Genomic DNA, 17,725 nt, shown 5'->3' on the forward strand with positions numbered 1-17,725 from the left:
CCCAGCCCTCTTCCAGCTTTGCAGCAGGTGGACACAATCTCCTACTGCCAATGTAACCTCTACTGATTTTTGTGGGACCACATGTAGTTCTGAACACAGCTGGTTAACCTGAAACAATCTCTTTAAAATGCCTTCATGGGTCAGGTGCTGCTCATCGACTGATCTAAAAAATAAATTCAGACTATAAGATACTAATAATGACATCTGTGAAATCTTCCATTTAAGGAGGTACTAAACCAGAAAAAGTGTTTTAAATTCTCTTTTCTCACTAGCCCAAGTATCATTCAGAGTGTTTCTCTAACATGTTGTAAGCCTAGCAACTAAAATCTCAGAAGCATGGGAATTGAGAGAGATTTGTAAGTGAAAAAAGGAAAACAACTATGCAGCAAGGCCAAAGACTTAGGCTCAATTTGCACATAGCAAGACTGATGGATGAATGACTAAAGTGTTCACTCAGAGGAGATTAATCTTTCTCTAGTGCAGCTTTTTGAGTTCCTGTTGTCTTCTGGCATTTAATTAGCAGCATAAAGCAGGGTAAGGTTGGGGGTTCCAGCCTTCACTCTAGTGCATAGAGTTAAGTAAACACTGGCTTCATATCCAGGTAGAGAATAGAGACAGTCTGCTGGACCAATAATCCCCAGCCCTCTTTGGATTCATGGTCTTTATCCTTTTTGTATGAGAGTTTAGGATGGAGGGATCTGGGCAGGATGCCTGGCTCTGGGAAGGATTTAAGTCACAGGTTTCAATGAGATGTTTTCTGTGTTCTTAAGATGAGGCATTTTAGGGATTGGCTGACATAAGAACAAAGATATGACTAGCTTGGCATTTTACACTTCTACTGGTCTTCGTCAGATTTCCACACATGAAAGAAGTCCTGTCCTTTCCTAAATGCTCTAGTTCAAGCTATGGAGGCTGTTTCCAAACAGGCAGCCAAGCAGGGGCTGCAACAACAAGGAGAGGCTGTCACGGGGAACACTGCCTTCCAGCCTAATAAGCTTTCTCCAGGTAAGTTGTTTCTCTACCTTGGAAACATCTTCAAAGTCATGTCCATGCAATATGATTAAGCCAGTTACAAACACAAAGCTGCCTTGGAGTTGGAATTATGAAAATAATTGACATGATTAAAAGTTATACTGATTTTTTAAATTCAATCTAAGAGCGTGGTCATAACAGCTATGAGAGATACAGCTTTCTGTGGAGTAACATCCTTTCAAACACATCTTCTGAGAACAAGTTCCCAGTCAAATCTCCAGGAGTGCAGAGCTGCCAACAATAAAGATGGACTTTTTTTCATTTATAGAAAAGAACACCAGCTGAAGAAAAAAGAGGCCTTCGAAAAAGAAGGAAGAGCTGGCAATTTTTGCCTAATTATTTTCCTAATTTCTAACTCTGACACTAAACACAAGAGTTTGTTTCTCAGAAAAACAAAATATTTTTCTCTCGGTCCAAAAAATAATTAGACCAGATAATCTAGTCACAAAGCATTAACAAAAAGGAGAGAAACAAGAAAACTGGAGAGTATCTGATGAGGACTGCAATCTGTTTGAAGACTGGCCTAATATAAAATGATCTGCAGTTCTATCTTTAAGTGATAGGAAGTTTTATTATAAAAGCATCATCTCCTGAAACAAGTACAGACATCAGACACCACAGAAATAAGCATTTGAAAGTAATCACCTCTTTCATTCTCCAGTATTTCTATCTAAAAATTACTTCTCTCTCTATCTTTTCTGCTATTTGAGTCCTGAAGACATTCCATCCTTAATGGAACTGTCCTTAGAAAGGAGTGTAATCTACAAAGTACAGATAAATGCCTCTCTTGCCTTCCTGCTCCTTCACAGCACTCCTCTTCCCCCAGTTACTCATCTGGTTCTCATACTTCCTGGAAGTGCTCCCTGCATATTAATATCAGGCACTACTGCTGTCACACACAGTGTTAGCAATCACTGTTCTTTGTGATCACAGCATTAAAAATCCTGATTGCTGAAAGATTCCCACATGGACAGCATGTCCTCTGAGAGAAGATATTTCTCTTACCAAAACAAGCACATGCTAACCAGCAAGCACCATTGCCCTCTCCCCAAAAGTGCTCCCGCAGCTCCCCCACTGATTGTTGTTATGCACTGCACCTCCAAAACCCTCCTGACCACCACAAAGATTTATTAAGGACTAGTTCTCCTTTCACATTTAGGTTACAGTATAGTTATGAGACATGGATTTTTGGTCCTCTATACAAAGTTCATCTTTCTCCTTGTCATAGGTGGGGGTAGAGAAACAAGCCCCACATTGCCCACAGAGAGGAAACCATGAAGCACTCCTCACCCACCCCTTCAGGGAAGGGGGAAGTGGCAACTGGAAAATCCAAATGGTAAATAACCCCTATATCTCTTTTTGTCCTTCCCAGCATTCCTCCTATTTGAAGTATGTCCAATGGCATCTTCATTATGTGCCTGTTTTCAGAATTCAGCTATCCAGTCCCACATAGGCAGAAATAAGCAAAGCTTTGTAGGAGGCATTGGACTCCCAGGCTGCTCTGAGACAAGTGAAAAAGAAGGACTAAAGTTTTCCCTGACCAGTGTCTGCTCTTCTAAATATACAAATGGATTAAAAGAGTGCAATGCAACCAGCAAATGTCAGTTTTACAAAGGATAAAAACATATAAAGCATAGTTCAAACAGAAATTTGGAGTCTAACAAGAAATATGATTGGATATGATATTTTTGCAAGACTGAAAAATCACAGTAAATAATAATAATTTTTTCTGAACACAAAATCTATTACTACTACTACTACTACTACTACTACTACTACTAATAATAATAATAATAATAATCCTGCATGACAGCAGCAGATAACCCTGTTCTCTCTTTTTGGTGGAAGCTTATTTTTTAAGTTTTCTGAACTGTAATACTTTAACACCTTAAAAGCTGTAGATACCTCAAATACCTAACCATTTCATAGAAATTTTTGTCCATCACATATGATTTCCTTAATTCTTAATTCGAATTCATTTTTAATAATTCCTAATTTAAAAATTTAAGCAACTACAGATTTGCATCTGAACAGAACAGAGGAGCTCATACACATTTAAATTAGGGAATGACATTTTAGAACAGATCTCTGATACATTGTACTCTGAAAGCACAAATAATGATTTTCTATTTCTGCTTCTATTTTAAAGTGCAGGAGCTACTGCATGTTTGTTTCCAGTAAACTCAGTAACTCGTTGTTTTATGCCAGACAGCAAAAAAGCATTAAATGAGTAAAGACACTGCACATCTTCTGAAGTTTCCCTTTCAGGAAGATGAAGAAAAGTCAGTGAGAAAATGTGATACACAAGCTGTGATATTGCAGCTATACTAAATTTCTGCCATGAGTTCTTCAGAGCAAAAAGGGCATGAGGGCCTGCCAGGCAATCACAGGTGCAGGCAGCTACAGACACAGCAAAAGGAAAACACACTTGAGCGCTTCCTCAAAACAGCTGAGGTCATCTCCTATGAAACATTTTATGGATCAAGTTTAAACCCAGAATCAGACTTCTCATCTCTTAGATTCTGAGGGCTGTGGTTTATAAAAGCCTGCAGTTTCAGCTGAGGATTCACTCACCGTCAGTCTTGTCAATGTACTTCATTAAGAATAACAAGTATGTGGAAATTATTAGTGCACACAGCACTGATAATTTCACATGTTGCGATTCAAGATTTACAAGGGATTTCTGAAGTTCTCAAAGCTCCCTTGCCCTGCTCCATGAAAAATAATGCCAGGTTCACAAACACCAGTTTATCTATCCTCTACAACCCACATAAGGTTGTCCTTGCCAGAAGCCTTGTGTTTTCTGTCACATGGCTGGGACACGGGGCAGTTCCAAAGGTACTCTATTTGCAAACATAAACAATACTGTGTTCCCTGTAAGGCTCTTAGGAGGGGATGGGCTTCAACTTCTGAACAAATTGAATTTGTACTTTTTATTTTTGAATTCTCAGAGTAAAACAAGACACATTAGAGCTGGATGCTATATTGAATCTGTGCAGTTCATTGCTCAGTATTAGGCAGGATGCATTCCCTCACACAATCAATACCAGCTCTTCATGGATTACTGCCTCTGGTGTCTGGAAGTGCATAAGAACTGCACAGGTTAGTAACACTATTCATCATATAGATATCGGAAAATGTAGCAGTTCTTCACACCATTCATGTTTAAGTGCTCTACTTAGGCATTGAGACCAAGATGAAGGTCTTCCTACACCCTGCATACAAGTAATGCAAAAAGACAAACACCTTCACAGGGCAGTATGAATAACCTTCCCTTAACATTATCCAACTTAGTTACAACATTACTATATTTACACAGAAATTTAAAAGTGACATCAAAAACAACTGTGAGAAATTTATTAAAATGAGATGCTTTCAATAAAGAAAAAGTTAAGATCAGCAAGTCTATTTTAAGAAGTCAGTTTAATTTAATACAATTAAATGGGACTAAGATAAGTCCATCTTAGATTTAGTTAAGCCAAACTATAAGGCAGGAGAAGCAATCAGACAAACAATTCTCAACCTCTACCGCTGCAAGTTCAATATCTGCCAGGTTCACAATTCTGCACAGCAGAAAATAGTAATCCCATTTCTGTCAGAGTCATACTCCATTCTCCTTTATTGCAATCCCATTTCAGCTATTAATTTAAGACACACACATTTTTAAACAGCCTTTTCAAAGATCACTGCATCTGTATTTTGTATGATACACAGGCAACCTCATAAATGTGAAGAAAATTTTATAGTGAAGAAAATGGACATTGTTCTTCCTACTGACTCCCTTGCTATATAGATTCAAGGGTCACATCAGCTTTCCTTGCCAGAGGAAAACACAATTTTTTCCATTTCTTTTGTGGGTGTTCAGACACCCATACTGAGATTCATTTGCTCAAATGTAGATATTTGGGCAACCCTTCTCTATGATAAAGAAAAACTCTCTGGGTGCAACTTGCATTATCTTAAAGCAGGCTTCTAAAATATGTCAGATGAATGACAGTCAAAGTGTGTTCATTCTTCTCCATTTTATCCATAAAGAAAGTCTAGAGCAACTAGCCCAGATGATGACATTTATCCCGTAGCTGTCTGAGATGTGGTGAAACAAATCATAGCTGTAGATCCCCCTTTCAGATGTAGAACACCCTTGCAGTGGTGGTGCATTATATTTCAATAGGTCCAATTTAACAGCAATTCCAGTTACTCTCTATTATTTATCTGTTCTCAGAAATGTTTATTATTCTCTCAGTCTTTGTCATCCATTAATTTTACTGGCAATGTTTTTGCAATTACTTTCATTTCATTCATGAAAATGCTGTGTACTCTACAAACAGAGTTATTATGAATACACTTTGGAATTATTTCATAAGCATTATATATAACTGATTATTATGGTGATTTAATATTTAAGTGTGTTGTCAGAACAACCTTTAGAGTGTATATATATTTAGAGTGTGCATATAAAAAAATTCCTGTAGTAAGAGAAAATACACAGCTCAAAGTACTTATTAGTCTCAAACATCAGAGCCCAATGGAACTTCTTTAAACCCAATAATGCTCCCAGATCAAGTGTTATTATTAGAGCTTTTCTGTTTTACATCTACTCTTTGTGATAAAAATCTCTACAAATAACATTCCAGGCAGCATTTTCTCTCTTAAAAAGCAGTATAAAAGGATGCTAGGCTACTTAGCAAGAAAGCATGATAGTATCTAAAGACAGTCTGTCAAAATATAACAAATACACAGGGCTAAGCAGCTAAACTACATTATAGCATCTTGCCACCTGGAGACTCCTCAAATGAAAGGCACATGCATTTAATGCATTCTGAAGTCATTTCAGTCAAGTGTAAGTTATTCTGGTTGGTGCCCAAAACATTAACCATATTTATTTTTAAACTAGGTCCCTTACATACTACTACTCTTTTTGGAGTCATACTTGCCCATCTTTGTGTCCCACACAGCTCAGGCCCTGGGGATGACTGACACTTTGCAGACCCAAGACCTCAGTGCCTACCCCCAGTCAGGATGATGAGCAACAGGACCGAGTTTTGTGTCTGTAGCAGCACTGCCTTTAGAAATCTCCCTATGCCAGGAGCTTAGGGCTGACTGCACAATTCCCATCCAAGCAGAAATAAAAATTGATTAGACAGTGGGAAGAGCAATAAATAGAAGTTCACTATTTATCAACTCATAAAAACCAGAAGTGAGGAAAAGCAAAGGAAATTACTTACAGCTTAGCAGGAGTGAGAGAGGGCCTTATGCCAGATCACCCAAAAATTCTTGTCACGTTTGTAATTCCATTGTCATTTCCAGCATCAGTACAAAAACAAATCCTGTGTTAGTTCATCTACCTGAGCAAGGATACTGTTCAGCCTAATCCCTAGCAACAGTGAGACTGGTATTTCACAGACTGTCTCAGACATTACACATTTGTTAAGGCAATCTCTAGGTCTCTCAGCACACAAACTGACAGCTATAAGGCAAATCTTCTTTATTCCTTAATTCTGCAACCTGTGGAGATATGGAGTGCCACTGAGTGCATTTAGCGGCTCAGAAGAGATTTGTAGGTCCAAAATCCTCAGAATTTTCAGTTATTCACGAGGAATAATCCAATCCACATTCATCAGCTCACTGAAATATGTACTTAAGTTTAAAAGCATATATAAATCCCATTGAAGTTAATATCTATGCAAATGACTAAACACTTCACTAAGTAGAAGTGTAGTTACTTGTGAAGTTCAATATATGCTTCAGTGATCTGAAGAACTTGTGCCCATTGAATTATTGGTTCTCACTGAAGATATACTGACATTAATTTAGATACTAGTTTTGAACTAATATCAAAACAATTTAATATCTTAATGCATGAGATACCACATGATAAAATTGTAGCTATAGTAATTCTGTTTTTTTAATGTATACTACAATGTAAAAAGATACTATTTACTTCAGCATGTGCTTTCTGAATGAATGGGTGTGAAATACAGGAGGCTGATGGTTTAGAAATAAACATGCAACATGATTAAGATAATACATAAATTAATCCACTCTACACCTTAAAACATTTGCTGGATCTCAAAATTCCTAGAGTGCTGATAAAAACTAGTTGCCTAACTCACTAGTGTGCTTCTTGAATATTTAGCATCTGTACTCAAATCCACACTCTCCAGTCTCCAGGTTTTTTAAGGTCATGAATAAAGGAGGTTGAATTAATATTTTAAAACTGCAGCTCCCTGAGTGAGTACAATACCTGGAGTTTCCTGCTCTAGACTTTTGACAAAATATTTGACTTTTGACTAGATTAATCTTAGTTTAATATAATCAAAGAAGAAGTTTGCAAATACTTAAAAAAGATTATGTAGAGTGTTTTAGTCATTTCAAGAAATTCTTACGAGAATTATTATTGAGTGTCCTCTAACAAACACCAATTTAAACAGTGAAGGCTCTTCCAGGGTTTAAGGGAAGTGATCAGCACTCCACAAGGCAAACAAGCGCTTGAAACAGTTTCCAATATCTTTCTGTTGTTCTGATTCGATAATAGGAACGTTTTAGTCATTTTCACAAAAAATACAAAAGAAAGTGAAAGAGACATTCTCTAAAACGTCATAATGCCATGGAAACTATTATAAGACCCTTGAATATTTCTCAGGGCCTTTATTTACTGTTTGGATAGCTCCCATGCAGGTGGCTCCTGTTGACTGCCAGTTTTAGAAGTATTTAAACACCTCAGCATTTAATGGTGATGGGTCAAGGTGACTCAAAGCAAGGAGAAGTAGCCTACATCACACCACCTGTACTGAAAATTGGACATCTTACCTCAAAGCAACTGTTCCTGGGACCTGATGCAACAAATTACTTTGGTGTTACATAATCTACACTGGATTTCCAGTTTTCAAAAACAGTCCACAGTACCAGACATCTATTTCTTTATGTCCTGATAAGTACTCTCCTCTAAGTACTTCACTCATTGCTTGAAAACAGACAAAATGTCCTAAAATATTTCTCCCAGTCAGATAGATGAGTGCTGCCCTTCCAAAAAGCTACCTCAACACTTTCTTTGTAACATTTCTTTGGCAGGTCAGGGTTTGTGGCAGGGAGAAGCAACTCATTTCATATGGACCCCCACCCTCATTAACCAAATGCAGAGTAGTAGCCACAGAACCTCAGTGTCTTTCTCCACTATACAAAACGTCTAGAGATTGAAGCTACTGTATTATTAGATAGTAGCTGGAATCACATCTAAAGCACTCAAAGCTCGGAAGGATTTCTTTTGTGCATGGGAATGACGCAAGCTTTACATAAAGCTGTAAACTTGAAATACTTTGAGAATAAAAATTTTGTTGTCTAGATGTTGTTAAAGGAAGTGCAGGAGCCTTAGTTTATATCCAACACTAAGACAAAGATTCATACATAATCAATATGATGCAGCCAGATATTTTTCTTAATGACGGTGTTCAGATAAGTCTTGGGCAGAATTGTGATACATTGTTTTACTACAGTCCCCAGTTCAAACCACTGCTAATGGTATAATAAACATCTTCCACAGAATACACTGAGCAATCTCATGGAAAACAGCAGGACATACTGCAGCAGGTCAAAAAAATTACCCAGTCCTCTGTAACTCTTGTGGCTGGAGTACATAGAGCCTTCTAAAGCCTGCTGGCTTCTACACACACAAGAGTTTCTCTCCATGTCTCAGAATAGAGCTCACAAATACAAAATTTATAACTACAGCTTAGTTATTGCATTGTTGTGACATGAATTAAATTATGGCAAGAAGCTGATATGGCACATTGCTTATCATAGCAATTTTTCAAGCCAAAGCATTTAGTCTGCAGTTTTACAGTCTCAAAAGTTATAGGCTTCCTTGTTATTCAAATGAGCTCATTCTTGCTTTAATACACCTCAGAGAATATTAGTTAAGGACTGGAAATGATTTAGGCACTGAAGAGGATGATTCTGTCTTTCTCAACCTATGGTGCTTTCTACGAATTCAGCCAGAATCTCAATTTTGAATTATTACACTGTCAAAAAGCAATTAGAATGAACTCATGATACCTGATGACCTTGCCACACAGTTCTAAATCAGTCAATCAATATTTGAAAAATAAAATTTGGCTTGCAAATAGTGTTTAAAAGCTTAGAGGCAGCTGGCAGGAAAGCCATCTCACTTAATTTAAATAAGCCTAGAGTGAAAGATGCATTTTCACAATGTGGCATGGGAAATAGCAATGTGAGTCTTTCTAATAAGTTCCATACTGAGATATACAAAAGAATAACTCATCTTTTTTAATTTTACTCAGATAATGGGCATTTCAGCATCTAATTTATGAAGGGAGATATGAAATAGTGCTTCACATTACCTAACAAAGGTCACAAAACAAATAGCAGCAAAAGAAAACAACCCCCACCATGTACTGGATGTGGAACACATTGTTCATGAAATAGGAAAATCTTTTAAACTGTCCTTGCACGTTCCATGCATGTACCTTTGCACACACATACGCATACAATACTGCTTTTCCAGCCAGACCTGTGTTTGTCCAGTGCAGGTACATGTCCACTTCATCACAAAAAGCAATCACAGTGAAAGGGTTCACAGAATGTGCTGTTCTTCCAAGAGAGGGAATGGTTTATTCACAGATTTAATGATGGGTAGATTACCAGATAAAAACCAGGACCACTGGATTAAACTTTTCCCAGACTTTTTAAAGCTATTATTGACCCATTTAAGGTAAAACCATGGTCATACTTACAGGCTCAATGTGCACAAACCTGCTTAACACAACCAGCCATTATTCCTCTCCTCTGATTGGAATTTTCAGCAAACTAGGACAACAGGCACTACAATGAATCTAATCTTTACCAAGCATTTGCACCTCCTGTATTTGCAGTATTTATTTCCAGTGATTTCTGGGCATTGTATGGACAGTAAGTGATCTCAGACAAAAATACACTGTAAGAAAGGAAAGGTTTATCAGGACAATTTTTTTTTTTTTTGGCTAAGAAAAATGAAACAAAACACAAATTGCTGAGCATCATAAAGTATATAGTATACAATGAGGATGGCATTAAGAACCAGAAATGTGGAGTATGCAGAAAGCATATTCAGAATCTGAAGAGAAAGACATAGTGCACTGATATGAAGGAGAATCATAGGAACCTTAGTTTAAACATTTATTCAGAATGAAAATGGTTCCCATGGAGTAGTAGTGGGTGATGTCTTCAGAGCAATGTCTTCAACAAGGAATGAGTTAAAGATGACAAAAAACTTTAGTTGAAATTACTTAAAGATGGCATATTGCAAAAAAATTCACTGAGATAATAAAATTGTGTCCTATTTTAAGTAACTCTCAAATTTGCTGATAAACAGTAGACTACTTTTCCACCTCTTTTTCCCTCCATGTTGGTGTGATTTCAGATTGTTTGCTGACTTTAATGTTGCTATTATTTATAAAACTGGCAGTATCTGAATCACAGCTACATTGTTTTTCAGGGGTTTTAGTTCTGCACAGAGTAAAGAGAATATTAGTCCCAAAAGCTGAGAGTCTAAGAACAGACAAAACAATAAAATGGAGAGATCAAAATATACAGCATGCCCACAAAGGCTGACTTTATGGTCAGCCCATATAATTTTGCTGTCCTAGTTTGAGTTTTCAAAGGTAAATGATAAATTGCTTTACTGTCAGAAAGGATTTTGCTTATGTCCAGAGAACCAATGAAAAAAAGGTATTTCCAATCACTTTCTTCTATTTTTTCTTTAAAATTTGTAGCTCATTAAAATATACACTTAGAAAGAAAAAGATCCAAGCTCCTATTTTTACTTGATTTGGAACAGGAATCTAGAAGAAAGATACAGTGCCCATCCTGGACTCACCTGAATCTCACCCATCACCTGATGGTGAGATCAGACAGACTTGTAGGGTTCTCTTACCACATAGGGTCTGCTCTAACAGCTAGGAAAAAATGTCATTCTGGCTCTGATGTAGATATTATTTTGTCCAAAGTGGATGACCTTCAACCAGACAGATTTTTGTATCCAGAAAATCGAAACTCATTCAGTCCAGAAATCTGCAGTTTAAAGTTGCAACATCTTTTTTGTTTTCTTAATGACTTAAGGGATCTGAATTGAAACCTATCATATTTCAATGAAATTACCTAATTAATGGCATTTTAAAATATCCAACACGCTGCAAAACAGAAAAAAAGTGACTGATAAACAGATCAAGAAAAAACATCAAAAATCAAGATTATTCCCTAGGGTACTACTGTTATTAGAAACCACCTTGACAGGCTGAAACACACAAGATTTTATAGGAGCTCCAGCAAAAGAGAATTCAGATATTCAAGTTCAGAAAATGCAATGACTGGCTTCTATATGTATTTAGGAAAAAAAAGTCTTTCCAAAATCATTGCAGGAAAAAGTGTTTGGGAAGTGATTTTTCTGATCTAGCCTTATATTTAAATTACTGCTAATTCTCTCTGAATATTCTATGTTTATTTTAGATTGCTAATCCAGAGTGAGACTTTTCTTATTTCTGCTTGTCGTTCAGCAGAGACCAAATAGTGACTGCTATAGGAATGACAGCATCTGAAAAAAAGAAATCCTACCAGTAATAGCTAGTTCTAACATTCCCAAGGAAGCTGGACATCCAGAAAGGATGGATCCAGAAGAAGCCAGGCACTTAAATGTAGCTGCAACAGTCTAAAAGTTGATAAGAATGCCCTCTCTTCCTTCCTTTGGTAAAAAAAAAAAAAGTGTTTCTCCTTACAACATCTGCCAGAAGATTTAAGTTTCCTATTAGATGGCTGGATCTGAAAGGAATGAGATTCTGCTCCACTGAGATGAGCAGAGAGCCAGACTCCCAGGAGGGTGCCACACTCCCAGTTTCTATGTTTGCTTTAAATATGAACTCTATGGACCAAACTGATACAGGTTGCCCTATCAAGGATCTCCTGAACAGGCAGAGTTTACATACATCTTTCAACTCATGTCTATTTATAAGAACAGCCAGATCTTTTCCATGACCTTGACAACCCAAGTGAGCTCCAGCTGGATGTTGCCAAGTGGTGACCAGAGCACACTGAGGCAGGCCCAAAGCAACTGTCATGGAAAAATGATCACAGTGCATTTGCCACTGTCTTTGGAACTGCACTTTAGGGGAAAAAAATTACAATGTTGAAAGATGGAAGGGGCCTCAGACATCATGTAAGAAATGCTGAGAAGCTGAAGACATGATGCCTTTGTTAATGAACAAGAGATCCCAGAAATTAGAAGTGGCTGCCTTGTTTTTTACTGTTATTTTTGGCACTAGAAAAATAAAAGCCCTCTGTCCCTGGCTGTTTGGAAATCCATCCCAAGAGAGTAAGATCCTCTGAAAGAAACAGAAGAGTGTTAGTCTGACTGCTGGATTTCAGGAATGAATCCAGAGTTTATGTCACTACCAAATGCCTTGCCAGAGGGAAGAAATAGCCAGCCACCTATGGAGAGAAACAGCATTGTGTCTCAGCAGGCTCCAATTACCGCCACTGACTTTTGTAGGTACTGGTGATATTGACATTGGGCTGGAAGAGTAGGTGGGTGAAACGTGACTGATCTCTGGCAGTTTCAAAGGCAAGTCTAGTGGAAAAACAGTAAAAAAGATGAGGAATGAAAAAATTCTACAATTAACTATTGCAAACTCTGTATTTTGATAAGAAATTAATTAAACCAGGATTTTATTGGAACAAAATCCTGACAATTTTTTAACACATTGTTTGGTATTTTTTAGAATCATGACTAGAGAAACAGATGCTCCTAGTTTTGTCTTCGCTTTGATCAAAGGGTTTTATGTTCAGCTAGCTGTATAAAAATACAATGTTTTCAACAATCCTTGCTTCCCAGGCTTCACCTTTTGAATTAATTTGGAGGTCTCATCTTTCATACTGTACTTGGGAAACTTAGTGAGAATGTAAACATCTAAAAATAAATAAGTAATAGGAAAACTGGGACACAAACTTATGGCACTTCATAATTCAGCAATTTCAAAAGGCACTTCTTAACATATAATTTTGTGTTTCCTGTGTCCTAAATATATGATCCCTGAGGGAGGGGTGACATTTTTGTATAGTGATTTTGCATGAAGCTTTTACATCCTAATTAAAAACAACAGTCAATAATAATACTCTTCATCTAACAATGTCTCTGCAATTTAAGCACATATTCTTCAAAGGTATTGCTGAGAACAAACATTAAGATCAAAGGTGAAAATGTTGTAAAATGTATCTTTGGTCATATTCAAGTCTCTTTCAGGAAATCTGGTGAGGCAAATCAACCACAGACATGCTGCAGCAACTAATTAAATCAATTTACTTACATTTGATGAAGTTCTAAACTATAGTTGTTCTCTCTACTACAAAAATAATGTCAAAACTTCAGGTTCAGGAACTTATTTTGGGAGGGTGTGGGTTTATAACAGAGCTGGTGGATTTATGTAATAACAGGTAAAGAATTGCAAGTGGTGTTTTTATGTAGAGGTTGATAGCTTGGTTGCTGTTCAGATGACCTTATTTTGAGAGCCCTTTAGTTGGAAACTGGACTTGTGATGTTCTCTACCAAAATTTGAGCTGCAATATAAGTAAGTACTTTTTTCAAGGGAAAAGAAATGATTAAAGGAATAACATGCTTACTGGCATTATGTTATTAACTTTGGCAACTCTCAAACACTGACCAAATATAAAAATGATTCAGAGTCAAGTCCATTGCTTTTGACCTTGTAATAAATAAAAGCTTTCCAAAAACCAAGCTAGACTAAAATATTAAATCCCGGCTCCACAAGAGAAACCCGACTCATAACAAAACCATTCTATAAGCACAAATGTCCCTGAAATCCTTGGCTGAAGATGTACAACGTGAACAATTCTCTGGCTCATGACTGTGGAAAAAACTGTTCTTCATTTAAATGTTTGTCATCAATGTAAACCCATCTTTAATTATAATTAATGGAAGGGGCTTTTATGTGCTGGAACAGTAATATGTTGCCAAGACTTCAGCTTGGCACACATTCCTGAATTACAGTGGAGATTGATCTTAAAATGGAACAAAGAATAATGTGTAAATCTGTCAAAGATACAATGAACTGAAGACAATACAGTAGCTATAACTTAAAGTATTGACAGACAGGATGCATTCTATGAGTGACTTTTAGGAAGATATGGTTTTCCCCCATCTTTTAGTTCCTGATTTGTTTTTTCTAACTTTGGACAAAAGTCTTGTTTAGATTTGTAGTTAGTGCCATTTAATTACTCAGGAATTGAACCATCAAGATGTTCACCTCAATCTTATCTTAACCAGCTTACAGTGCTGTGTTTCTACTTGCCAGGCTGCTTGTCCAGATGCTGCTAAGAGACACTGGCCAGCATTATAGTACATCCTTACAATTAAAATGCAGCTCACATTGAGGCTCAGGCACAAAAATTATTTAAGATTCCCAGCTCAGCTATTGCCACTGTTTGCTTCTATGTTTTCTCATCCTTGATAGCTGCTATGCACCAAGATTATTCCGTGGCTGTGCTCACAGCTGGAGAGAAAGATAAAGAACTACTACTGCATAGAAAAGATTCACTGTGGAGTCCTTTCACCAGCAGTGACCAGTGAGGAACTGCTCACTTTGCTTATTTTCCCTCTCATTTTGCATGCAGTGCCATTGTGACTGCTCAGCCATGGAATCCTTCCCTTGAACTGGTGAGTGCCAGTGTGTATCAGTTGATGCTAAACTTCTGTAACTTTGGCTTCAGCAAGGGTCCCTGTGGCTGGGCTGCAGCCTCTTTCATGGTATTGAAAATGTAGCCTTTGCCTATCTCTAATATCTGAGATATTAGAGTTTCAAATCCTGACATCTAGGCAGTGTTGTAACTGCACTCTGGTTATCCATGTCAGCTAGCACAGAAATGTAACCGTGTCAGTCTTCATTTTGAGTTTATATATATTTCATGGAGCAGCATAATTTTTCTCATCAAATTTTATCTGTCTAAAGAGTGGACAATTTACTTCAAGGCATTCCTTTAACCTCTTTTATCCATTCCAATTTTCATGGATTTCTACTGAAGACAGTATGAATGAGCTGCTTGTCTTTGCTCTTGGTATAAGGGAGGCAGAAAGCACACAATCCCCAAACCCTTCTGCTTCAAGGAACTATTCTGATTTTTAAAAATCCATTATATAAAGCTACAATACCTTAGAAAATACAGCACCTTTCTTCATTATCCTTTGGGCACCAGCATACTCAACAGAAGTATAAATTAGAGATAAATTATCTTCTCACTGCATTTTTAGAGACTGAACAAACCAGAGCTTCACAGAACATTCACAAAAATGAGCCCCAATACAGTCTGATCTGTTTTCTAGTCAAAAACCTGTTGAGCTTCACTTGAAATGGTGGCTTCCTACCAATTATGAAAAATAAGGGTTGGATCTTAGAAAACACAAAAGTTGGTCTTGATTAAAACAAATTTCCCAAGGTCACTAGCAGTCAGTAGCTGACTTGAGAACAGAAACTTGATACCATCTTCCTTCTTCACTCAGGTATTTAACACTAAATGAACAAGCCTTTAAAAAATACAGCAGGAAAAATAAATTTCATTGATAATTATCTTTGCAAATGTTTTTACAAATATGAATAAATAAAGATGCATGTAACTAAGCACATAATAAACATAAGGTTTATGGGCTCTTCATATAAACTTGTAACATATATTTCCCAGGGGATTTGCAGGATCACTTTTAAAACATTAAAAAAGATGTAGAATAAAAGCTACAGTGCACATTACTTGACTTAAAACTTTACTATAAATTGATGTGTGCATCTTGAGAGCTTTCACTAGTCCCTAGTATGTGTTTAGCAGCCGACAAGAACACTCAGCAAGACAGCAGTAACACAAGCTCTAAGTGTTTGTGTGTCTATAAATGTGATTTCAAAAAGGGTTCTAGCTTTTTGGATGAGATGACTGAAACTGAAAAAAATCCCCAATACACATGAAATTACTTGAATGGATAAAGCATTTCTGGAATTTGCATTTTTACCTATAAGAAAGATACATGAGATGAACTGCTGTTGACCAAACTATCTTTTTTTCTGCAAAGCAATGCTGCAATATGGGAATTTACTTTTAGCTGACTATAGTGGTTCACAATATTGACTCTGCCACTCTTGATGATCCCAAGTTACAGCTGTTGCCTATTCTATTCACAAAGATTTTGCTTTTTAAAAATTTTTTAAGATGACTTGGAAATTTGTCTCAGTATTAGGGGTATTTCAGCAGGGAGATTTTGAATGATTTTATCAATTTTAAGCATCTAAATCTAAACCCAGAATTTCCAAAAATATTATCTCCTGCTGTACCTGCAATGTTACATGACTCTCAGCTAGCAGTGACAAAGATAAATGGAAGAACAAAACCCAAACAAGCTAGTCACGTAGAGATTTTACAAATTCAGTTGTCACAGAGAAATTAATACTATGAGGACTGCTGCAGATAACATTTAATGATCCTAAACTGAAGCTGAGGATAAAGATGTCCTCTTCATAGACATTAACAGACCAAGCTGCCATGATGCTTCTAGACCTTCACAGACATCTTAACATGGTAACAATCAACAAGCAGAGAATTCCAGAATGCAGTCACAAAGAGCCTTCCAAACATTTCACAGTATCATTCCCAGGGAAATTTTGTGAAAGGGCAAAACAAAGATCTATAGACTATGAACACAAATGAAAATAATATTTTTTAAAAAATCATTAATAATTTTAACCTATGTATGAGAGTATTGCTTTCATTAATATATGCTCATATAATTTCACTACAGTGTTTTTTTGATGTTATATGTTGATTCTTACAATTACATATACACCAGTCTGGAGATATTTCCTAAAACTTTCCACATGCTGAATGTTCTTTACACCACTCGCCTACCCTTTCACAAACTGTTAAGTGATCCTTGAAGACTCTTTAGCCTGCTTATTTTTCTTAATCATCATTGCATCTGTGAGGGTGCCATTTACCTAAAACTAATCAAAGATTTCATGGCACTTGAGTGACCATCTTTAAAAGAAAGATAAAAAGACATCTTCACTTCACTGCCTCTGAGTAGAATTGCAGCAGCTTTTATCAGACACAGAATGCCAACACAGACAGGAAGTAATTTAGCATTATGTCATAAGCCTGAAATTTTCTGTGTTTTCTTTTTTGAACTGCCTACTGATGAATCAAAGCATATGTTCTAGTTTAAACTTTGGGGGTTTCTTTTTCTGTTTTCTGGTTTTTTTTCTGCACTGCTATTATTTCATGAATCATATTATGCTCTTTGGAATTACATTTTCATCAATACCTTTTTACTACTTCTAATCTTACAGGAACACATTTAGCTATGGCAGGTGACTCACTCCAAACAAGCATTTGTGAAAATAAGAGCAACTGTACATATAACAAAAGAGACTAAGTGCTTAAAAACTGCTATTAAGCCAGCCTCATTTTGCCTATTCCATTTAATCTCTCATCAGCCTCTGAGACAAATTTAGTGTGCCAAGGTTGTATTAATATGAAGCAAACAAGAATATAATCAAATGAGGCTAGGCTGAACCCCAGTAAGAGATCATATTGAACAAAAGTTTATCTACTACAACCACTGACCTGCTACTCCAAGGACTTGTGATGTAAGTGA

At 36.8% G+C, this 17,725-nt stretch overlaps 1 protein-coding gene across 4 annotated transcripts in view; it reads right to left on the minus strand.

The window, feature by feature from the left end:
- The window catches only part of SMYD3 (SET and MYND domain containing 3), a 381,051-nt gene that overhangs the window by 50,161 nt on the left and 313,165 nt on the right, over positions 1 to 17,725 (minus strand). The gene's annotated exons all lie outside the window — the stretch shown is intronic.

Source organism: Melospiza georgiana, chromosome 3 (assembly GCF_028018845.1).
Source record: "Melospiza georgiana isolate bMelGeo1 chromosome 3, bMelGeo1.pri, whole genome shotgun sequence".
NCBI classification, from domain to species: domain Eukaryota; kingdom Metazoa; phylum Chordata; class Aves; order Passeriformes; family Passerellidae; genus Melospiza; species Melospiza georgiana.